At 44.8% G+C, this 24577-nt stretch overlaps 1 long non-coding RNA gene across 1 annotated transcript; it reads right to left on the bottom strand.

Moving 5' to 3' along the window:
* Positions 1-4342: 4342 nt before the first annotated feature.
* LOC146767622 (uncharacterized) lies at positions 4343-24079 on the bottom strand. Its single transcript, XR_014954868.1, has 3 exons — positions 20784-24079; positions 20567-20642; positions 4343-10158 (listed from the first exon to the last, which is right to left on the bottom strand). It is a non-coding gene; the product is annotated as an uncharacterized LOC146767622 (long non-coding RNA).
* Between the last annotated feature and the right edge of the window lie 498 nt (positions 24080-24577).

Below are 24577 nucleotides of genomic sequence, written 5' to 3'. Positions count from 1 at the left end.
ATTTTGGACTTTTCCTGCGTAAGAGGGGCCCTGGGTGAGCCAGGATCTCAACTTTCACAGTCAGGTCAAGAATTCACATGCACTGACCTCCCAACAGTGATTCAAACACAAACCCCCCACTCAAATGCCCTGTTCCCAGCTCCCACAATCCTGGTTTTCTTAGGCTGTAGTAACCACTTAAACCCTCTCCTCAAAGTTACATAATCTTCTGTATTACTGAAGTGGCTTTTTTTAAACTGATGAAGATTAAGTATTTCATTTTGCCTCTTAAAATCTGTGCACTGTATCATCACATGGTTTTAAAATGCCTGGTAGGATTAAACTCAAGACCTTTCTCCATTAGGACCACTAAAGCTTTTTCAATTTGAATCTGTATTTTTTTTTATAAGACAAGAGGATACCATATAAATCACTGTTATTTTTAAACAGTGTCCCCCATCCCATCTTTAGAAAGGAAAGGATAATTTGAATTTCAGATTTTAAACACTGATCTCACTTGAGACTCCTTCTATCCCAGATAGTGATGCTATGCTTGCTGTCTAATTAGAAGAGATGGATTAAGTGATAGATTTATTGTCTACCTTGGAAATTACCATAACCATTATTATAATAGTAATGTCTACATCCTGCAGGATCCAGAAGTGCTTAACCAGATAAAGAAATCCTGTTTTCATTGGGCACATGTAACAGCACTGGCATCTGGAACATCTGCAAGCTAAAAAAAAGCAAACCAAGACAGGATTCCATCTAGTATGTGTTTGTGCTAGGTATAAAGTACATCTGAGGAGTCCTCACTCTTATTAGTTTTCAGTATAATTCATAAGTTTAAAAATAAATGTGTACAGAAGAAACAATAGCCATCCAACCTCCACAAAGTAAAAGGAAATTAAAAAATAACCTTGCTTGAGATTGGTTTAATCACACAGTCGACTCTAAAATTTCTGGTTTAGATGTTGTGGAAGTTTGTATGTATCGCTTTAAAAAAAAATCAGGGCTCCTAACAAGTCTTCTGGAGAGACAGAAGTATTTCAGCCATGGCAGAGATCATGGTTAGATATTACAAAAAGGTTCTTCACCCAGAGGGTGGTTGGGCACCAGAACAGGCTCCCCAGGGTGGTCAGACAGCATGGAGACTGTTTAAGAAGCATTTGGACACACACTCAGGCCCATGGTGTGACCCTTGGGGATGTTCCAGTGCAGAGGCAGGAGCTGGAATCAATAATCCCTGTGGGTCACTTCAGCTTATTCTGTGATGTTCGTATCCTATGTACACCAAGGCCCAAACAGGGTAACAAAAGTAATAGCAGATAAATACTCACGTACTCAAAGGTGTTGGCTGAGTATAGCCTGTAAAGCAAAAAAAAGCCAGTGCTGGTAGCTGCTGTGGCAAGGAAGGGACCCTGCAAGGGTTTCTCACTAACCTCATCGTTGCTTATCCTTCAGACCACAACACAGCTGCAGAAATACACCACCTTTACCTGCTGTTTTACTTTTCAAAGCCTGCATTCCCATATAATTTCCAAAGATCGTTTCAGAGACTCCTAAAGGCAGCAACTATAAAACTCCCCACCTTTAGAGCAACAAACATCTCGATAACAGCAGGCTGGAAGACAGCACAGGCAGGATGAGGTTTACAGGGCAAGTCCAGGCTGCTTTCATGAGGCTGAGACAACTCTCCACCAGAAGAGCAATGCCTAAAAACTGCTGTCTGCACCTGGAAGGTGGGTGCTCTATGGGTGTCTGTTGTAATGAAGAGGGAGAACCTAAATGTTGCACTTAATCCTCTTAATTCAGAGGAACGTGACAGTGATGGTAGTTTTCAGCCGAGCATGTAAATCAGGGCAGTTTGCAATTGTAGCTGGCTTTATAGAATCGTGTGCTCAAATCAGTAATTCTTCCTGGCCAGGAGGAAGATTATCATCTGTTGTAAATTGTCATACTTCAAAATAGCACATTAATTGCTGTGATAATTTACACCAGCTGAGAATCTCCCCTGGGGACTGTGTTTATTACTCAGCTTTGTGTCTCAGACAATAGCGGTCCCTATCAGGGATGGGGTCCTGTGGTACTTTCATCATACTCATAATAATGGAAAGAGATAGAGACCTTCAGTCTTTCCATTTTGGGTAATAATACATCAACTAAATTGGATTTAATTGCATAACAGTGGAAGTGAAGCCTGGAAGCACTGATGGAAATCATCTTTGGGGGTTTTCTTCCCCTTTGCCCCCCCCTCCCCCGGTTACCTTTTACTAAATGATCATCCACATATTTATAACACTGCAGAAAACACACACTTATGTTTCAGGGCATAAATAGTCAAGGTACATTTTTCCTTTACAAAACCAATTTTAAAATACATGTAGGTAGCAGATGAAGAGGGTGCATTGGGGTTAAACTGTTCAGCACTTGAATTTACCCAAATAAATAGTGAAAACGTTTTTGGCTCACTTCCTCGAAATATGACCTGTCAGTTGTGTTCAACTTGATAAGGTCTTTCAAAGCTAAAAGTAGTTGAGTGGGTAGGGCTGGCAACACCCTGCAAACTTACTTTGGCTTTTCTTTTAAAAGCAGAGCCCTGTGAAACATTTTTTATTAATGCAGTAAATGTTTTACAGAAAAAAATTTTTGACCCAAATAACCAACCTACACTGATACCCCAAGAAAAATGCACTGGGGGGTGTTGCTGAGCTGCCTTTCCATGCATCCTTCCTTCTGGGTCCCACATTGGCCTCACAGTAGGCAGGGGTAGGACCAGCTCAAGGAGAGATGCTGGCAGGGCTGGCAACTCCTGTAGAGCCCTTTCATGTCCCAGGCACCACAGCAGCTGCTCCCCCGTGCTTTTAGGCACACAAGGTTTTCTGTAACCAGTTCTCCTGAAGCTGGAGAACACTAGAAGATATGCAGGAGCTTTTTTTGTTCACTGCATGGCCCCTTTTCCCCTCTCCTAATGCAAACAAGCTCTTAACGATCTAAACAGCAGCTCAGAAATGTTTAGAGCACATGTATTCCCAGTGGCTGGCAGAGCTGTCACTGCCTGCCAGGCAGCTGTTGGAAGCAGGGAAAGGAGCCAGGAGGGGCTCCCAAGGATGGTCAGCATCTCTAGCTTTTAAACATTTCCAGCTTTTCTGGAAATATGGATGGAGCTGCTTTTTTGCAACTTTTTTGCATGAAATTAGAAAAAAAAATCAGAGGAAGTTTGAGGCATGCTATAAAATGCCTGATATCAAGAATATCTCCTTCCAAATTCAGAAAGATAGTAGAAGCCATAATTTGGCCCACCCTCAGTTCCCTTCACTACCATGGTAAAAAACCTTCTCCACCTCCCCAGCATTTGGAAGATTTGTTCTTGAGGCAGACTGGGGGAAAGGACCCCACGGGGCAGTGTTCACTGCTCCCATGTCTGTAAAAAAACAACATTTCACTTGGAAAACACACTGCAAGGGACCTTTGCTTTTAAAAAATTCAAGACAAACAAATTAGCCAGTACCCCTAAGAGAGTAATCATCTCCAGAGACACCAACTACCCCAGAATGGCTGATGCAAAGTCACTTTTAAATTGGGAATTAATATTCAGGGGAAGCAGCACACTACATTCACCCACTTGCTATAGAGCAAGCCATTCCATAAATCCTAATGTCATTCTGCTGCTGATAATCTGTCACCTTCCATTGCAAGTGACAAGGACTAAGTTGCCCCGTGCCTTTGTTTTCAGGAAGAATCAGGTAATTATTAGAAGTTTCACTTACTGTTTTCAGTGCAGCCCAGCATGACAAGAAAATTGGAAATACTGGTGACATTCCAAAGTTTAAAACTTCTAATTTCCAATGCCACCTGCACCAGCTGGTATGATCAACTTCCCCAGTAAAAAGGCTGAGTTGTTCAGAAATAACATTTTGGGGCATGGGAACAGGGAAAGAGTAAGGTGTGAAATAGATTTCACTCCCAGGAGCTACACCATAGGGTAAAGACAGACTTCACCCAAAAATACCTCTGTTAGGGATCCCCTGCCTCCTTGCACCAGCACAGACTCTTCTAGTTAATCTAAGTGACAAGAAGGGGCAGTGTCATCTCTTCTCCCAGCGCAGCACCACCAGTGCCCGTGGTGCTTTGCTGTTAGGAATGGCAGATCCCAGATACCAGTGGAGCAGCTACCACCAGTTCTCACTGCTGGAGCAAGGAGGGCTGAGGCTGATGAGAGATGCAAAGGGCAGAAAAAGCATCACCACCTCCCCTGCCACTTCCAGCTGAGCATGAGGCTGTGGGAACAGCCATTCCCTCAGGTTTGTACATGCCTAGTAACTAGTAGGCTGTGGTACTCAGCAAATTGTTGGTCTCAGGCTTTTTACTTTCTCTTTTTTTTTTTTTTTTTTTTTTTTTTTTTTTTTTTTTTTGAAGCACAAATCATTCCCTGTGAAAACAGGTGATTTTGTTCTCAACCTGTTGGTTCAGGAGGTTTCTACTCCCAGCACTGCCTTAGCAAAAGGCTAGGAGGGAAGGAGAGAAGTGGGTATTAAGCTGCAGAGGCCTTTGATCTGGTCTATTATGTTTTACGAGGCTTTAAAGCTGGACAGAAGTTAGGGCCTGCACGTCTCATCATCTTGAGAGGTAGAGCAGCAACAAATGCAGCTGGACAAGCTCCCCCAGCCTATCCTATGGGCATCCTTTGGCATCCTTAAGTTTCTTTAGAATGCACTACAGTCAGCCTGGGGACACACATTAGCTCCGGGAGGGCAGGGCAGATGATAACTCTACTCCATCCCAGCAATGCAGCATTTCTGGCAGGACACTCTCATCACCTCCGCAGAGGAAGCTTTTGGGGGCTGCAAGGGAAGGAAGCTCAGGACAAGGCAGCAGTGCTGCCAACAAGCCTCCCTCTGGCTTTTTTTGCTTGGGAGGACTTTTCCACCACATGACTTGTCTTGAAGCTTGGTTCAAAGACAGCATGTCTGACCTTGCCCGGATGCAGCCCAGCCATCTCATGGGGTTGATGACACACTTTAATACAAACTGAGTTAGGAATTCTGAATGCATGGCAGGGTTTCATTCTGTACATACCTCTACAACACAAATCTCTTTAGGAAAACTTACTTTCTATTTAGCAGAAAGTTATTTTCAGGAGACTACGTGGCAGAGAAAAAAAATAACAGAAAGGTGTCTTCAAAATAGCCCTGACTACTGGGACAGCACTTTAGAAAACATGACCTCCTGTGGGCCAGGAGAAATAATATGGTGAGCACATTGCAGCAAAGAGGTCAGAGAATGTGTCTTTTTTCCTTCCCTTTTGTTTGGAACACCTACAAAAGCAGCTGCTGGTTTTTCTCACACATTGCTGTGGTGTGCTCAGCCCACGGGCGTGTTCCAGAGCTGCAGAGGATCCCGCCAGGGCCTGTGGGAAATCAGAGCTCCGCACCTCTGCGAGCCAGCGCCAGAATAACCGGCCTGATGCACACAGCAGCCCTGTTAGAGGCGGCTCCTGAAGGTGTGGGACTAAGGGATGAGGCTCTCTGCCACAGGGAGCCATAAAGTCACAACGAGCTTGGAATGTATTATAGTGGCCTCATCAAAAAAAAAAAAACAAAAACTCCACTTTTCTGTACAGGAAAGACAAGGCAAGCCCTCTCTGCTCCAGGGAGATGCTTACACAGAGAAAACTCAATCTCTAACATAACATGCTCACAGAGTTTAAGTGAGTTTTGTAGCATGCAAAAATACCCCAACTATGGTTATGTTAAAAACACCTGCAAAAGCAGATTCGATCAGTCTGATAAAAGGCTTAAATAATGCCCCAAGTTAATTTTAGTGCAATTACAATTTCCTGCAGCAGCTCATTAATGGAGATGTCAGTGACACTCCACTGCATGGCATGTCTTGCAACAGCTCTCGGTGACCCTCACTGCCCCTTCTCACACCAGTCTTTGCAGCAGCAGCAAGTCTGCATTGAAGCATCCATTCCCCTGTTTTGGATTCCACTAAATAACAAGGACAGCATCTGAAAAAGGCCTGAGTTCTCTTCTACTTGACAGTCTCATGCTAACATTATTGAGGATGACTCTTGCTCAGACTGTAAACTAAGCCAATAAGATGTGAGGTTTAGCTGGGGTAAAGCATGTCCTACAAACAATAAAAATCCCAGCCAGCTGTCAATTAAACAGAGCAATAAAAAAAAACAGTCCCTTTCCAACATTAAGCATATTAGTCCTGCCTCATCAAAAAGCATTACTGATCTTGGAAAAGGGAAAACATCCTGTGGCTGTACCTGCCCTGGCTGATTTCATTGGCAGGGAAATCCTCTGCATGTCCCTAAGGTGCCCATCCCCAGAAAGGCAGAACAGGTGCCTGTCTGCAGTCAGCCCTGCTTCCTTGCACTGCAGTGCCTTGATGAGAGTGTCCCCATCCACTCCTCTTCTGTGGCCTCATTTTCCCATGCTGGAGAAAACCAGACCAGCACCCAGCTTGACATCCCTACCCATGCCCAGCACTCAGCTCAACTCTCCCAATGTCTCAGGGGAAAACTCCTACTCCAGTGCTGGCCTGAATAAACCCATTTGTCTTCTCCCTATTTAATAATAAGGCAAAGGACATATTCCTTGATTGAAGGCCACGGATATTGAAAGCCTTGCCATACATCCCAGGAAGGAGAGGTGAACTCTGTCCATTTTCCATCTGAATTGCATCCACCAGAGCCAACTCTGTTGCCTTGGAGGTGGGGGTGAGTGGTACTGCTTCTTTGTTACTGCTTGGTGTCAGTGAAAAGAAAACTCTCATATAAAAAAAGAACATTTCCCCATGTACAAATAAAGACTTGGCTGAAGTCTCCGGGTAAGATACATCTGTGGAAGTCTTTCCAGCGGATGTAGAAATTTGTTAAACATTTCCATCTGCTGAGAAGTCCGGCCATCAATTTGTCCTTCTAAATTCCTAAGTGGCATTGGTTTGCCAACATTGAAAAATGGGAAATTTTATTTGTGGGAATATCTAAACCAATAGATATTGCACAAACATGCACACATGAACACAGGGGGACACAAAAAAAAGGGTGGCAGGTAATGCACAGGCTTGCTCTTGCCAATTAGTATGAGAGGTTTAGGAGTACTCACAAACTCTTCATGAAAATGGCCTTTTAGGGAGGCTGACATCACCCAGATGTTTTTAATTACAATGACTGTGGGACTAATTTCTCTGCTTATCTGTCACTGCCCTCCAGCACTGGTTCCTGTTGATTAAATCTGCCTCAGCAACAGAGTACAACGCTGGCTGGAGACATTCAGTTTCCTGGTGATTGGGTGTCAAGGCTTCACTGCGTTTCCACATAAGTGAACACATACACGGGAGAGCAGATCCATAGCAAGCTGCCTCCTTTGCCCTGATGTATGTTCGGAGCATGTTCCTGTCCCTCTCTCCACAAAACTAGCCCTATTTGTCCTCACAACACCTCAGGCCAGAAGCCAGTGGACATGAATTCCAGAGGGGCCCAGGACCCACAGCTTCATGTTGAAGGGAAAGATCATCTTTGAGCACAAGGTCCTCTGCCCTCGGTGGTAGAAAGAGTTCATCCCACAAGCCCGTCTCCCTTCCACAACAGGAACCTCACAGGGATACGTGAGATTCCACAGTCTGAGACCAAGCATGTCATGCCACTCCAGCCAGTGAAGGTGTCACCATTGGACTCAGCAGGGTGAGAGAAGGTTTAGGGACTGAGGCCCCAGCTCCAAACTGGAATAAAGCAGCTGTGCCAACACAGCCTGGTGAGAAAGCAAAAGCAACATGAATCACTAGCAGCCCAGTGTCCCAGCAGCAGTAGTTTTTCTTCTAAACCCTTAGAGATTCTCCAAGTTTCAGAGCACTTTAAAAAGCCCTTATGAGTGTAGAGCAGGATTTGCGCTTATTAAATTAAGTGCAATTTATTTTTTGCAAATCTCTGGGAGGACTTCACATCAAAGCCTGGTCTTGAGAGATATTTTCAGTCATTAATTTTCATTGGCTTCGCTGGAGAGGTGTATACTGCATACAGCTTTAACTGTTTCTCTGAGCCACTTAAAGAAGCTACAGGGAAGAAAAGCCTCTCCTGTGGTCACCACACAGGTGACCCCTTATTTGATACCCCTATTACATGGAATCCAGAGTAGTCTGTATCTCTGTTTTGGTCCAAGAAGCCCCTTATCAGGGCAACACTATTAGCTTTTATTAACTTCTCTTTACATATTTAAAGTGACCATAGTTCCACTAATGGCTATAATTGTTCCAGACACCCATTAATTTTGATTTATTAACTTATTCAATTTCCCATATTGTAGTCTTGCCCACACTGTAAGTAATTTACTGTTTTAATATTGTGGGTCAATACTAATCATATCATCTGTAAGTTTTTTAATTAATAACAATTAGCACCTCCCATCAAGAGCTCATTTTTCTCAATGAGCACTGTTAATGTGATTTTTCAGAATCATTACCTGTACCCACTCCCAACTGACTATTCAACATGTTTCACCAGTAAAGACAGTTTAAGCAGCTACAATAGCTTGCCATCTCCCATGATTTTATCAAGAATCTTGTCATATTTACTTTTCTTAATGCCTTGGCCCTTCAACTGAGTAATATCATGTGCACCTCATTTTCCATGTAATAAAAAAATATTGATACAGCATGGGTGTAGGAAAATAGCTTACCAACACAAACAGCAGCTCAAAAGCCAAAGGGTAAATAAGAACTAAAATGGCCTCTCCATAGATGTTTATGAGTGTATATTCCTTTCCTTCTTATGATTTTCACCTGGCATCTCTTTTTTTTTTGAGCCCACCATTACTTTTTAATACCAGCCACTGGCATTACTGTGGTGTTTAACAAGGAATGCATGGGTATATCAGTATTCAAGTCCCTTTAATAAAAATCTCTCTAACCCCTCTATGGTGTGGCCACTTAGTCTTTCATGTCAGCAATAAACACAGAAATTAATATTCAAATTAGTCAATACCTATTTGCAGACCAAATACTCATCTTCTATCAGTTTTTCACCAGGAAAAAAAAAATTTCTAGTTTCTGAATTTAAACTGAAATTAACCCCCCAAAACCTTCACATTAGTATGCAATGGCTTGCCCAGTGACATAGCAAAGGCAATGAGCTGTCATGCATCAACAGACATGGATTGGTCACACTCACTTTAACATAGGAGCTAAGCAGGAATGGAAAACAACTAACAGGCAGTGTGCTGGAGATGGGAAAGAAACTCTTCTGCACAGTGGTTGGCCAATCCTGGCAGCACAGTCTCTTGGGTACTGGAAGCTTACATAGGTTTGAAAGAGGTTTAGATGAGCTCCTACAAAAGAAATCCCTCCAGCACCATTATGACATTAATGGGGAAGTTTTGCTGGAAAACCCCACCACAGTGGGCTTTCCCCTGGGTGCCCATCAGTGCTTTGGCCACAAGACAAAGCAGAGCCAGAAGCTACTACACCCTACCTATTCCTGGGCATGTGATTCCCACCAGCAGGCTTCCCCTGCAGGGCTTTTAAATCCAGAAGTGAAGGCAAGGGATCAAAAATCCTGTCAGAGGATGCTACCTGAAGGGCTCAGAAAAGCACTGCTAGCACAAAACCCTCCAGCACCAATGGAGCAAAATAAAAGACAAAATATACACACAGCAAATTTATATGGCATGATCGTAACCCAAATGATTGCTTCTCATCAGACTTCCTACTCGATTTCACTATGACGAAGGTATCTGCTAGGTGTAACCAGCTTAAGTCACTCACAAACCACACATTGCTTTTTTGCCACATTAGCACAAACCCATACTTTCCATGTGGTCAGCAGAAATGCACACACAGGACAGCAGCTCTTGTGTTCTCACTACCTTCCAAACCACCCCAGGAAATGTGGTTAACCCCACATGAAGTACGGCAATGCTAGCAGTGACATACCAAATGTGACATGGGGAAAAAATATCAATATTACTATTTTTACACAGATAAATAATGCAAAGAGAGGTGAGGGAGACCTTGAGTAGAATGGGAAAACCCCACAACAGACCTGAGCCAGGTCCTTCATCCATTCTTCTTCTCTGTGGTTCCCGGCATGGGATGGTCACCACTCTGCACCGCATCCTCACATTTCCTCCCCTGAAACTGGCTCTGTCGTGACAGGTGCCCATTCCAAGTCTGCTCTTTCCCAAAGGAAAGGGAGGCAAGGTAACAATTAATACAAATACAAAGTTTCAGAAAAATACCAGACATGGGGGGGTAACATGTCAAATGCTGTCAAAAGATATTTACCCCAACATTGCTGAAAAAGGTGTTGCAATGCAATCCTTGACAGTCACTTTATCTTAATCTTCTGTGTTAAAAATTAAAGACTGTATTAACACAATGTCAGGCTAACTTAATAGTACTCTTTTATCAAGTTGATATGATGGTAGCTAATTATTAAATGAGTTAATGTATGTCTTGTTATTTAATCTACCATGACTGATAGAGGACTGTGTCAAATATTAGACACTCATTCCCTTTACACCTAGCTGACACTAACATAGCCCACAATTAAACACCCGTGCTCCCTCACTGACAGGCACAATCACACTACCCAACATGAGCCCATTAGATATTCCTTGGTCCAAAATGGGAGTCTCATTCTCCATTTGCCTTATACTGACATTTCTTTATGTGGTTCAACATCAGCCTTTTCATTAAGGTGGTGGCAGTAATTCAGAAACAGACAAGATCCTTAAGAAACTCTAGGGTTCATCAGGCTCTAGAAACTTAATTGGAACATGCTTGAAGCTTCATTGCAAGAAGCTGAGCTGGAATCCATTCAGATGTGGCTTTTGGTCACAGTGCTACCAAGGGAGATGATTCTTTTGACCACAAGAGGTGTTGCGCTGCCAAAGGACGATTTTGGAGACAGCTGCCAAAAGACCACAAGGTATTGCTCAGAGCAAGCAAATTTCTTCCCCATCCCTGGAAGTGTTCGTGTTCAAGGTAGACAGGGTGTTGAGCAGCCTGGAAGGTATCTCTGCCCATGGCAGAGAGAAGGGTTGGAACTCTGAGATTTTCACGTTTACTTCCAACACAAACCATTCTATGATTCTTTGGCCACACTCTCATTGCTTTTCTGCACTGTTATTCCATCCATCCAGCATCAGCATTCAGCTGGATGCAAAAAACCCCAAAAGGAAGCCACCTACCTACTCTCTTCTTCTGCCAGATCCACTGACCACTCCTTTTGGGGTTACTGTTAGGGTCAAACTAAGCCTCAAAGTAGGAGTGGAGAATGCTGTTGTACTGGATCAAGGCTACTGCTCTTGGGACTTGGGAGTGGAGAGGAGGAGGAGGAGCAAGATTCAGAACTCAACATACCTAGTTTGCTTTAGGTTTTCTCAAAGTGCTGCTCTTCCACCACTAAAAGAACAATTGCCTGTCAAACCAATAATCAACCTAATACTGCATTCACTTCAGACATCAAAAAATACACCCTTCCTTAGCAGAAACTTCTCACAATCACCTAAAGCCACCAACAGAGTGGGGCGATTTCAGACAGACAAGCACTTTCTAAACACCTGCATGAGCCATCCTGCTAACGGCCCAGCCTGCCCCCTCACTTTGGCTTTGTTTCAGGAAGCTGAAGATGGGATAGCAAATGCTTGGCTTTATCACTCCTTTATGGAGCTGGCTTCAGCTCATGTCCGCTTTCAAACCTCCTGGCCAGGACAGTGTGTCTGCAAGCAGCCCTGAAGCTCTGACTGCATGTGTGCTTGCGAATGGGATTTAGGAAAGCGCCTCTGTGTCTGTTCATACCTCTGGAAAACATCCCAGTGGGCTTTCAGAGGAATCTGAAGGCTAGGAAAATGAATGCTTTGAGTTACTCACACACTACTCTCACTTCTCTGGAGAAGTTTTCATAACTTCTAGCAGGCTTAGGACAAATCTTCGCCTGGGATTTTGGCTTCTGTATTGTAAGGTGGCCTTGCAACATGCCAGGGCATTTTGAAGTTCTCTCTACTAGAAAAATCAAGTGTGAAGCAACTGGGTATTTTATTTTACTTGCTGACTTACTTGGAGGAAAGGGCAGAAGTCAGAAAGTATAATATTAAAAACCTGTCACAACTCAGTTCATATACAGTCTCAGGAAAAGGCTTAGTCCTAAAAATGGAAGAAAGTTTGCTCATAAACAAGTCAATTGAAAATAGATTAAAATATAGACTGTATAGAAGAGCTTCCCACCTGCCTGTGAATGCCTAAGGGAAATTACCTGCAAATGCAGAAACTGTTATACAGATCAAACAAAAGCACTTATCTATAATTACTGGACTTATCTGTTTGTCTCGGGACTAGCAGCAACAGCTCCCATTGTCAGAAATAAATATGGTGCCGTGATTTGTATTCTCTTCTTCTATCTTTTCCTCCAAGATCACTCAGGAAGAACTTGGTTTATAAAAAAAAAAAAAGTTTCCTCAACTTCACTAAATAAAGGCAGATTGAAGAGATTTGGCCAGATAAATAAGGGAGGAAAAGAGAGCAAGAAGAATAGCCAAAAGCTCTTTAGAGAGGATTTTCTTTCCTTTTATTAACTTTAGAGCTGGACCTGCTAGTATCTCAAAGACTTTGTAAAGTCACCTGGGAAACTCCTCACATTTCTGCTATGTCCTGGCTCTCATCCTACTTATTCAATAAATAATTATTAAAGTTTTAAGTATTCACAGAGGAAACTTCCTGTTCCTTAGACTGAACCGGCTCCTGCCAACTTGACAAGCCAACACTGCACTGATGATACCGAAGCCAAAGGATAATTATCCGGTTTATATGAAGCTGAAGGAAGTGAGTGCCCTGCTGGTTTGTAATCATTCGCTGTTGGCCAGTAGCCATAGGGACTTGTCTCCATCACACGCCCTCAAGTTTACAGCTTTCTTCTGGGAAAAGGTGTGCCTGTGCAGCTCCCACTCAAAGGTGAAAGTGGTCAACGATGCCCTACTATTACAGTTGAAGAGGCAATTTAAAATACAATATAATAGAATACCAGAAATGTGTCTATTATGTCCTAGGTATGCCCAAAATGCATCTCAGTGGACAACACTGACATCCAGACAATCTGTGCCACGTTTGACCCCACACGTAGATGGAGACCCTTCCTCCATGAGCAGTCACACCTCCAACTGCAAACTCTCACCACCCTATGGCTGCTGCAGGACAAGTCTCTCCTGCCTGAGCTACTGCCCAGCACCGCTGCATTCCTAGTGTCACCAAATGCTGAGGTTCCAGATGAGAAACGGGACACCTGTGCCCCAATTCCTGCACCCCTGCATCTTCCAACACCTCCCTTCCAGCCCCCCAGGCTTCAGTGCCCAACAAGAGACCAGCCTTTGTGCCAGGGCCTGTTGGGAGGGACAGGTGGAAGCTGTTTGCCATCTCTAGGTCACATTTACAGTGTTGGCAGGAGGGTCTCATGTGCAAGTGGGCAACGCAGAGCATGGGGCTCAAGCTGTGGAGACAGACAAAGCTGAAAGGATGGGGATGTTGGAGGGATGAGGTGGGACTGCCCCAGGGGCGTAAACTGCGCAGGCTTGGTGATCAGAGCAGCTCCCAGTAACTTCTAAGCCATAAAACTGTCATTTCAGAGAGGATGTAATTGCTAGAGGAATTACTTAGTTAATCATCAGGGGATATATCTATTATAAAAAAAGAAAAGCTCTATCCACAGGGCTCCCAAAAAAATCAATTACTGGAAATGGTCTGCTGGGGCTCCCTGGAACCACTATTGGCTTAACTGATTATTTCTAATTTAATACAAATCGCACACTCCCCCTCACACTTTCATCCACCCACTTCCTGGCAGCCAACCTGATGCCTGTGCCTGAACAAAATATTCAATGAATTCTGAACCAGTGTTGCTGCAGCCTTTTAGAGACGAGAATATAACTGTTAGATATTTTTGAGGACTTGACTGTGCCTTTAGGTGCAGCACTGAGCTCCTCCTCCAGCCCTCTGGACAAGAGCAGGTCCCAGAAAATGCTGAGCCATTTCCAAGGACAGCTCCTCCCTCTTTCTTTCTTTTTCTCCAAAGATGATAGAAAATTGGTACTATTGGTGCACCGACAGCAAACTGTGGTGCTCTTCCATGGAGAAAAGTCCAAGCTCTGGTCATCTTCCTACCACTTTCTTCCCAGAAGAAAGGTGTAAGCAGACAAACACATGTCTGGGCACTGCAAGTCTTCAGACGAGGGTTAGGATGAATTTCTGAATCAAACACACTTCCGGGAAAAAATTAGGTCTCCCACCAAGCAACTTTTTGCAAGCCTTTGGCAGCTTGCTTTTTCAATAAACCATCTAAAATCAGAATCCTTGGACAAGGAGGAGGAAGAAAGTAAGAAATTTTGGCTATAAAGGTTTGTGTTTTGAATCTCTCTCTCCCAGCAGTCCCTCTCATGCTCCCTGGACAGATTTTCCATCATAAACTATCCCACACATCCCACCAGTAACCCCAGAGGTGATGCACCTGCTTAGCAACACAGCGCTGTACCACCTAAGCACAGGAGCCTGTGCAGAGAGGGAGGTGAACCCCACAGGTCCCTTTAAGGAACCCCAGTTTGCCAGGCTGCAGCCACCATCTCCTCCTGCCTCCACCAGCTCTGAGCCCAGCCTTGGCTGCTGAGGAGGAGCATTTCATCATGCACCACAATCAAGGAGCTGACAGGGAAAAAAACATATGGGAAGAAAATCTGGATCCTCGTAGCTCTGGAGACTTTCTAAGCAAGTATTTTTGTATTTGTAAGGAAACCAGCTTCTGTCTGCAGCAGCTGTAATGGGTATTTGGGCCAAGTTGTGGCAGATGGAAAAGCCATCAGTTTGCCTCTGCACTCTCCCATCCAATGGTACCCAGCCACTCACCCTGCTTTCTCCAGCTTCACTGCAGCTCCTTACAAGTGCTGCACACTATGAGACAAATTATCAAAATTTAGCCTTTTCTGTTTTGTTTTTTTTAAACAATGGCTACATTCAGAGGCCAGGTGTATTTGTATGGTGAGAGAGCCATAGGCTCTGTGATGTCAATGTTTTCCCTTTCAAAAGCAAATGAGACTGAAATTAACCTCTTCTTAACTTCATCTATTTTTTGCTAGCTTTGGGGTTTTCTTAATATGCAACAGGGAGTCCTTTAGGAAATGTGTTCTCTTCACAGCTTTTTTTTTTTTTTGTCCTACAGTTACCCTTTTTAAAATGCTGAGTATATGCTTGCTCAGATAAATGTGTATCTGAACACACAAGCAATTATCCTATTTTCATATAATTAATTTTTTTCAAGCTTCTATATGCATTTCCTGCTCATTTGACCATGCAATAATTAATTAGCATTAATTATCTTAGATTATACCTCCTCCATCTACACACAAATTCAATTAGAAAGGCAGGCTTTTTACAGCCCACTTCAGAGGGAATACCACAAGCAGTGAAAACATATCCATGGTGAGGACATATTTCACACCTGCCAGATTATTCTGAGAAACTATTACTATTTTTCAAGGAACACTAAAATCAAAATCAAACCCAGAAACCCACATGGTCTCTGCTGCATCCATGCCACAGACAGGACCTTCCCCCTTATCCTTCACTGTCCCGCTTTTCCACAACCATGGGAATATTTTCTTCCTGGGAGAAAGGGTATTTCCTTCCTCTACATAGATATATCTATACTTTGAAAGTTCTCTCGCTGTCTGGACCAACCTCATAGCTCTTTGATGTTCTCTTGTCCATCTCCAGCTGGTGCTTGCTAACACCCAATTTAGAGCCCTTGTGCCCCCCACTCTCATCACTTCCAGCAGCTCTTTCTCTCCACTTCAGGAGCCAGCAATTACAACTGAGGACTCATATTAAACATTGCTGGCAAATTAAGGGGTTTCACCTCTGTGCTGCTAAAAGCTGAATATGTATTTTTCTACACTGGGTGAGCATTCTGGTTTCCTTCAAGAGGGACATGCCCACTCAGTCCAGGGAGAGGCAGCTGGGGAGACTTTTCTGGTAGTGTAAGACATTTTCAGCCAAACCATTTCACCACCTTTAGACCAAGTCCTGCAGGAGTAAGACTGGAGGATGCTGTGGTAATCACTGCCCTCCTAAATTATTAGGCATGAGGTGGAAGGGAAAATTATCACTCCTGGATAGCTAATGCTATCTGGATGCTACAAAAAGCCAACCATAAGTTAACATGAAAGGAAGGAGAAAAATGCAAAAACCCAGACAGCGGCTTAGCACAGAGAAAGGGAAGTGGTAGCAGTTTTCTTTACAAGACCAACCACATAACACAGTGCCCCTGGGACTGAAGCTTTTGAAGTACTAGCACAAGGAGATTAATCATCTTGCCATTAAAAAAAAAGAAAAATATAGAAAAAAACACATCTAACCTGAGACAGTGCAGATGAGCATCATACTGATGCAAGAGATGAATCATCTGCTACCTGTGCTGACTCAGAGCAGCACCATGGGAAGCAGCTGGTGCCAAAGGCAGTGCTGCTGAGCCCCTGAACCCCCACACTGGGTGAGAACCCCCTAAAGCTCCCAGGGGGGAGGGAGGGAGCCAGGGATAGTGGGGAACATGTGCCATGACATCTCTGTGCCACTGAGTCAGACCCCGTTCCCTGATAAAAGCTTTGGGTGCATGTGCCACACACATGCATATGTGCACGCATGTAAATCTGCATATATATGCACATATATATGCATGACTGCCTATGCAGTCACATGTATATATGGAAAGAGTACACATAATTTGGCAGCTGTTGGCACTGAGGGATGTTTGTGACTTCTGAGAAACTGAGCATCCTTCAGCCACATGTCATAAACCTGTCACCTGGAAAAGGGAAAGGAGTTTCTCCTCAGGGCATGTAAGCAACTTCTTATCCTAGCCTTCCTAGCAGGGCTTGGTCCTGTCACCATCCCCTGTGCAGTATGTGAGTAGAGGATTAAGTTCCCTGGAAGTGTTTGGTGTTGCTTCTGAGATCTCTGCTTCTTTGGAGGGGAGATGGCAGAGACATAATGGCCCTTTGCCCCCCACTTATGAAGCCCCTTTCTGTGGCAGGAGCCAATTCCTCCCGAACAGATGCTACAGGGAACAAACGTGGTCTCCAGGGACGGTGGCAGGTGTGCAATCACCACACCTGCCCACACAACTGGAGGCTCAGCTGTGGCAGGGAGAGCACCACCACCACTCTTTCCCAACAAAGCCATGAGGAGACGGGAAGGGAGGCTACATGCAGCAGCCTCTTTTCCTGTGTTTTGGTCTGGTCCCTTGCAGAGCCCGGTGAGGACGCAAGAGATTTATGGGCTGCCTGAAAAGAGCATGTTGAGGCTGTATTTTGGAGTGCTGAGCCTGCTGTTCAACTGGTGGTCCTAGATTTGCCCCTGGAGCACTTCAGAGCATCTACCAAAATGCCCCTTGGTTCTCCTAGCCTGAGGATTTTTAGCATGTTATTCCCTGGCAGTGCAGTCATTAGGCAAGCCTGGCACTCATTTATCTCCTCAGACTCCCTTGAGCTTGTTTTTGGCAGAAGAGATTAAACCAAACTGCCCCAAAGCACCCAGCAGTTCTTCCCACCACACACATGGGGACCAGCCCCTAGGCCAAGCCTACCCCTGTGCACAGAAGTGAAGGAATGAGGAAGGATGGTTTTCACATGTCGGCGGAAAGCAGGTCAAGGGATGTGCCATCATCAGCTGGCATGTATCTGCATTTTGTGGCTTCCCAGCCCACTCCAAAAAAAGTATCTTCCATGGAGGAAATATGCTCACCAAAGCATCCCTCAAGTCCTTGAGCACAGCTTAGGCACATGTGATGATGCTCCTCAACTGGGGATGTGTGCAGCCCTCTCTCAGGAGGCAGACAACAGGACAGCTGTGGTTCATTACAGACAAAAATGAGGTTGTCAGGTTTTGTTTGCTTATAGAATTTAGTTGTGTAAAGCAGCACCAAGGAGCTAAACTTAGCTGGGAAAATTATTTTCCTCACACTAAGTTAATTATTTGTATACAGATAGATATGCCAGGACATGGTTACAGTTCATTATCTCATGGAGCCACGACCAAAAATTAGAAAATACTCTCTCAGAACAAAGTCTCCCAAATCCAGCAGCTGGGCAGATAGTGTTTGTAAGAACGTTTTCCACTTCTAAGATCCTTCCCACATAGCATACCTAAGGATGCAAAAGCTGCCCTCAGGGTCGGCATCGCAGCCAAATCCTACAGGAAACCTCCTGAACACCTTCACCGTTGTGCAAATGAGAGCCTTACACATAAGTATTCAGGAGGGGGAATTCATGTCCCTGCACATTTTAAATCCTGTGGAAATGCCTTGCCCGCAGCTAAATGGAATAAATGAATTAGTGTTTAATGCCACCGCAGGCTGTGCCAGTAGCTGGCATCCCCCGTGGTGTGTCACGCCGAGCAGCAGCAGCCGCTCACCTCGGGCACAGGGAACTCTTCCGTGAGACTGAAAGGCGGCCGCGGGCGCCAGCGCTGGCGGGTGTCTCCGGCAAGGAGCCTTCCATCCAGGCAGGGCGGAGGTGATGGCGGAGGGTGGGAGGCTCGGGAGGAGCCCTGCTCGCTCAGGCGCTGACTCCCGCAGCGCTGGGATGTGGCCCCGAGGGCCAGGATCGCACCAAGGGCTGCAGGAGGGTACGATGGCAAGAGGGGGCTCTCCCTGTTCCCCCGTGTTTTCTGTCGGGAGGAGGAGGAGGAACCTCCTGTTCACGTTAGAACAACAACTTCTCCTCAGTCTCCCGAGGAAGACTTAAGTTTATCCTTGTGCCCAGCCCAAACCCCAGCTCCATGACACCTAGCACCCGTGTTCCTTGTGCTGTCTCCTTGCAGCACAAAACCCTGAAAAAGGGCTTTTGCCTCTCTGGGCTGTGGCATCACCTTCTCCCATGTCTCCTCGGAAAATAAATCCAATAAGGGACAGGGACAGAGGATGAGGGCGGAGGTGGGAGCAGCACAGTGACATCTCCCACACTTAACAAGGCTCACCTTTCCTCTCAGCTATGGAGTATACCAGCCCAAAAGCAAGCTGTTGCTGTTCAGCCCCAAGGGAGATCAAGCCCTTCCCCAAGCTGCCCTCTGGTACCATAACATTTTGTCAGAACAGGAAAAAAAGCCAGAGAAAAACCCAAATGTCCCAAACCAAGCACTCTCAGATTTCTCTAAATGACAATTTAAATGTCTGCCAGTCTATCAACCAATAGCAGAAAGCAGATTGCAAGTGTAACAGGATGCAATTGAGTCAGATAATTCCAGGAAGAGCACCAGAAGGCTTAATATTAGGACTACTGGCATTCACAGTCTTTGCTAATGCTTAACGATTATTTGTGCTGATTTGGGCTGGCTTTGCAGTGCAGGGTGCAACACTTTCTGTTCAAAGCTGAGAGAGAACATCAAAGCTTGATGGTCTGACTATCTTGGTGGCTGCTTTCTTGTAAATATATTTTTTCCACACCTTAATGTGAAATAAATATGTCGACAAAATTAACAAACAAAAGTCAACTCCCCAGATTGTAATCTCAAAGAATGGACATTTTGTAGGCAATTTTCCAACCAACACCATTACCTCAGGAGAAAAAAACACACCTGCAGGACTCAAAGGGATTTAAAGCCATTGAAATCCTGCAAAAAGCACCAAAAGAAGACTAGAGGTTTCTGCTGCCTAGGGCTACCCTTTTCTTTAGGGAAATCCATCTCTAAATTGCCCCTGTTGCAACTGGGAGCTGTGCTGCTCTCTTCAATTTGGTGTGTTAAAGCCCAGGCAGGCTGGGTCACACTGTCACTGCCTAGGATTGCTTCCCTGACTTTGAAGTGCCTGTGCATTTAAATGGAAAATATTTCTCCATGCTTTGGAGGTGAGTTTGGCTGCTCACTGAGCTGCACCGGTTGGTGCCCATCTCTCCTCAGGATGCTCTGCCCTTGAGGTTCATCCTGTACAGAACAGGGGTACTTTGGAAAGATGTCCCAAGCTCTCACCTCTGGAGAAGGGGCACCAAACAGAGCAGGCATGTGGGGTGGCCAGCACACACAGGACTCCCCAGCCACACGTGTGAGACTAATCAGCATGTGCAGACAGCTCAGTGCCTATTGCTGAGCACCTAACAGCAGGGAGAGTGTCAACACCTTTTTGGTGGCTTGGAAATAGATGTTAATCGTTAAATCTCATTTAGTGCTTCCCATGGGATGAGGCCTGGCATACTGTGAGTGTTTTTTCTAAATCCACTGGCAGAAGGAAAGTCCAACAGTTAAGTAGGAAAAAGTGGGGGGATATTTTTTTTTTACCTGAATTATCTTGAAAGCCACACAACAACCAATTAATCTATTAGAAGAAATAGCCCCATACCCTCAGCAGCCTGTAACATCCTTTCCAGAGCAAACCAAGGTTTGCTTCTTCCTTCATTGGGCAGTAGTAGCACTGGCAGCATCCTGCAACTTGCTTTCCCCACACTCAGGCCAGCCAAAATTTGTGATACCTTAAAACAGGGCTGGTTTTACAGCATGAGGAAAAGGAGATGAATGCAGGCCTCCTGCCCTGGGGAGAGGGAGGATGTACCTTAAAGAGAAGCTTTCCATGGCTGCATTCTGTGGATGCTGCTACAGCCGTGGTGATGGGGATGCCAATCAGTTCCCTGCAGAAAGAAAAGTCTGTTGCTTTCCTGTGGGACCACAGGGTGGACTGAACAGGTGACTGAAAAAAGGGATGGGAAGGAGGAAGGAGGAAGGATGAGGGGAAGGATGAGAGGAAGATGAGCCCAGGACAAGCCCTTTACCTGGCAGGTTTCATTACATGTCTCATTTTATACCTCAGTGCTCTGCTGAGGGGCAGCTTCCTGCCTTCACCACTGCCATACCTAAAGACAGAAAGCAAACCAGGAAAGCAAGACAGGGGACAGGCAATGAGGGCATTGTTCAAAAATGCCAACTCCTTGCAGCTGCTGGATCAACCGAATATGCATACAAGGTCTCTGCACTCCCATGCTGCTCTTCTCCACTCTTCCCCACCCACAGACACCACCCAGGTGTGCACGGGCCAAAAGGGCCTGGAGGCATCATTAAAACAGGCTGTCACCTCCATGCACAGGTGAGGCACGTCAGGTACAGCGAAGCCATGAGGAGGCTTCAGATGGGGATTTTAATCTCCCCGTCACTGCTGATTTGCACATAGCAAAACCATGGAGTTGGGAGAAATGTATCAAGGAGTTTAAATGGACTGAAATGCCAAAACCATCAATTCTAGGTGATATTCAGCTCCCAGATCAGATCTTGCTCTCCTTGCCTCAGGAAAGTTTGTCCTTAGCAAGACTCAGACTCTGACCTGCAGTTAAGCCTCAATGACACAATTCATTGCTCAAAAGCTTGGCCAGAGAAGAAGAGTCTGAAAGAGCCAGCACATTGTGGGAGAACATAATAAATATTATCTGGTGGGAAAACATCACGTTCAAAGTGCAAGAGGAGCAAATGAGAAATTAAGAGATTGTTTTTCAACATGCAAAGTGGGGGTCTCATCTAAGTTTGGAGTGAAGGGGCATTATATTCATCCAACTTTTAAGCTATGTTTCCTGAGAGTATTTATGCATACATAGGTTTACATCCCTGTCACTAATCTAGTACAGACACAATCTAGTACAGGCACTGTCTACCTTCACTTGGGATCAGCATCTTTGCCCTCAGTGCAGCTGACCTGGTGAAATCTCCCAGCAGATGCCCAGAGCTGTTACAAACATCAGCCTCCGCAAACATCAGCTCTGCTGCCTGTTCATTCTCTCTAATGCAATTAGGACAGATTAACATGGGTGACTAGATGTGAAAGACAACTGCACCTCACCATCTCCATCCCACCCACATTTATTAATTTGAGTCCTGCCCTTTCTATAAACTTGTTGCTCTCTTGACCTCCCTCAGATGGAGCACCCTTATTTTTTTGTGGCTTGAAAATTAAGAAAGTCTCTGGCAGGGAAGCACAGCCAGCAGAAACAGTCAAAGCCACAGGAGCCCCACAGCAACAGCCCACAAAATTTCTTTGATAATCAGGACACATGTGGGAGCTTCACAAGCTCTCTAGGGGGCTAGCAGTCACCTCTCTTGATTACTCTCTCAGTCCCTGGTTTCAAAAGTCCTGGAAGGACTGTGAAATTAATACCATTACAACTCTTTTGCATAAGACATCTTGATTTTATCTGTTCACTTTGGAATGCCAGGCATCTGCTCTCTGCATAGACCTCCAGCAACAGGGTAGACATCTTCAGGTTTGTGTCATGCTTTAGTCACAGTAACAGCACAAATGGCTTAAAAGTGTGATCCATTGACTAAACTGGACCACACAATCATCTTTTCTGACTTTTCACACAGAACAGCCTTTAGGTGACCAACAAAAGTACCATAATGTATATTTTTGACGAACCCTCTGGCACTTCCCCTGCTAAATTATTCCACAATTTAAGAAAAAAATGGCACTTGCTCTTAAAAATGAGAACCTTTCAGGCTGAATTTCTCTAGCTTTAGGCCTTATCTACGGTGTTTTGTTTTGTCTTTGTCTGATTCCAGGTTCAGTCCATGCCCTGGCATCCTAGCAAAGAGCAATGTAAGGTGTGCCCCCTCCTTCACTTGTGACAATGTGTTCTGTAACTCTCTAGGTGTGGACAGCCTAGCAAATGGCACCTCTCCACTATCTTACTCCAAGCACCCAGATTTTATTTTCTGCATGGTCTCCAACTGGGACATTATTGTTCTTCCTGAGTCTCATAAAAAAAGTCCGTCATTTTCTTGACATGATGCAAGCCTGGGTCTCTGAAGAACTGCAGATGGTTTCTGGGCCATCCTTGGCCTGTGTGGATGTTTCCTGACAGGCCTTACCCTGATGAGCCTCTGGCATAATATCCTTTCCAGGCAACCTTTTTAAGTGCAGAACAATCTTTACAGTCAGAATTATTGTCCTGGCAATAGATGTGCATTGCTGCCAGTTAGCCCAGGTTTTTCTTGCTTTATTTCCAGAGGATGTGAAGGGCAGTTGATGCTCAGCATTTTAACAGAATTTGACATGGAGCAGATGACTTACCATGTCCTCACAGCTGCCAAAATCCCAATTCAGCAACTCCAAACCCTTCTGCTTGGGGGAGAGCTTTGCTGTATAAGCTGTCATTCCTGTAGATCACCTCTGAACTCCCTCATCTAATATATTGCTGGAAGCTCTCCAGCTGGCTGCATTTCTCCATCCAAAGCTTCACCAAGCTGTGAACACCAGAGGATACCTCCCTGTGGGGCACATTTTGCCCTTGGACAGAACCACGGGGCTGCTGGCTCCAGGCAGCCTGTTCTGCTGATGCCAAGCCTGTGCCCCTCCTGGGGACCTGTGGGCAGGGGGCAGGTGTCCTTCCCTGCCAGGGGGAGACTGCTCAGCAGCTGCTTGTGCAGCACCTTCCTAAACATCTCCCATCCCACCAAGAGGGCTATAACAACTCTCCTCTTGACACCCTCCTCTCTTTCCTCTTTATCTGTCTCCAAAGTCATTCAATAAATCTTCCTCTTGCTTCCTCACGAATGTCAGATGAAAAACAGCCTTTCCTGGTATTTGTCACAAAATTTAACCCGTTTTCTCTGCTTAGTTTTCCTAAATCAGCCATGCCCTTCGATATCTGTCTTTCCAAGCTGTAATCTGTCTGCCAGAGTCTCTGTGGTGCCTGGTAAATCCTGGTTTGCTTCTGTGCTAAGTATTCAAATACTTCCTGTTTATTTTCTGTACTTCTGGCATGATTTCTGAAGGAATTAAAACCAAATCTGTTTATCTTTGCTAAATCCCTCTGCTGATAAGGATATTAGTGTTCTTATTTACAAATGGAAGAGTAAGGCAAAGTAGGACTGGAAGTAAAAATCTCATAAAGTGAGTCCCTAATTTGAGATGTCCTGAAAACATCTAGTAGTTGAATTTTTTGAAAAATGACATAAAATATCCTCTACAATTTGTGCCCCTTAAGGTGCTTCAATTTAAGGGCCTCAAATCAGTGGCATCCCTACTCCCTCAGTACTGAAGAAAACTGAGGATCCTGCCACTGAGGTGGAGAGCTCATCCACAGCTTTTTTTGGTGGAAGGAAATAAGATAAGTACATTGCAGGCTATGTGGCAGTCAGAGTCCTCAGTCACAGATAACCTTCTTCTATTAGAGCAATTACTTTTTAATATGTCTCCTAATTTTTCAGAGATGGAGTTTGCAAGGCAGACATCATCCCAAAAGCTATATATTTTTTTTTTTAACTTTTTACCAGGTTCATAAAATCATTCTTCTCCTTGTCTCTCAACACCTTATTAAGGGAAGCAGAAGACAGGGCATGTTGCCACCACCAAGAAGCAGTACAGCTATTTTTCAATTTGACAGTGGCATACTACATAGGAGGCAGTGGCTGCATGCAAAGTGCCTATTGCCAGTTTAAGGCTGACCTCTGAACATGTTTTGGACTCCAGGCCTCAGCCCTGCCTGAAGTACCTGCTGATGGCAGGGACCAAAAGCAAATCCCACCTGCATCACCCTGCTGCCAGCCAGAAAGGGGCACATATTGTTACATTTTGATG

This window comes from Lonchura striata, chromosome 4 (genome assembly GCF_050655825.1).
Source record: "Lonchura striata isolate lonStrDom1 chromosome 4, ASM5065582v1, whole genome shotgun sequence".
NCBI classification, from domain to species: domain Eukaryota; kingdom Metazoa; phylum Chordata; class Aves; order Passeriformes; family Estrildidae; genus Lonchura; species Lonchura striata.
Note: the sequence above shows the minus strand (reverse complement) of the source record. Positions and strands in the feature narration are given on the sequence as shown.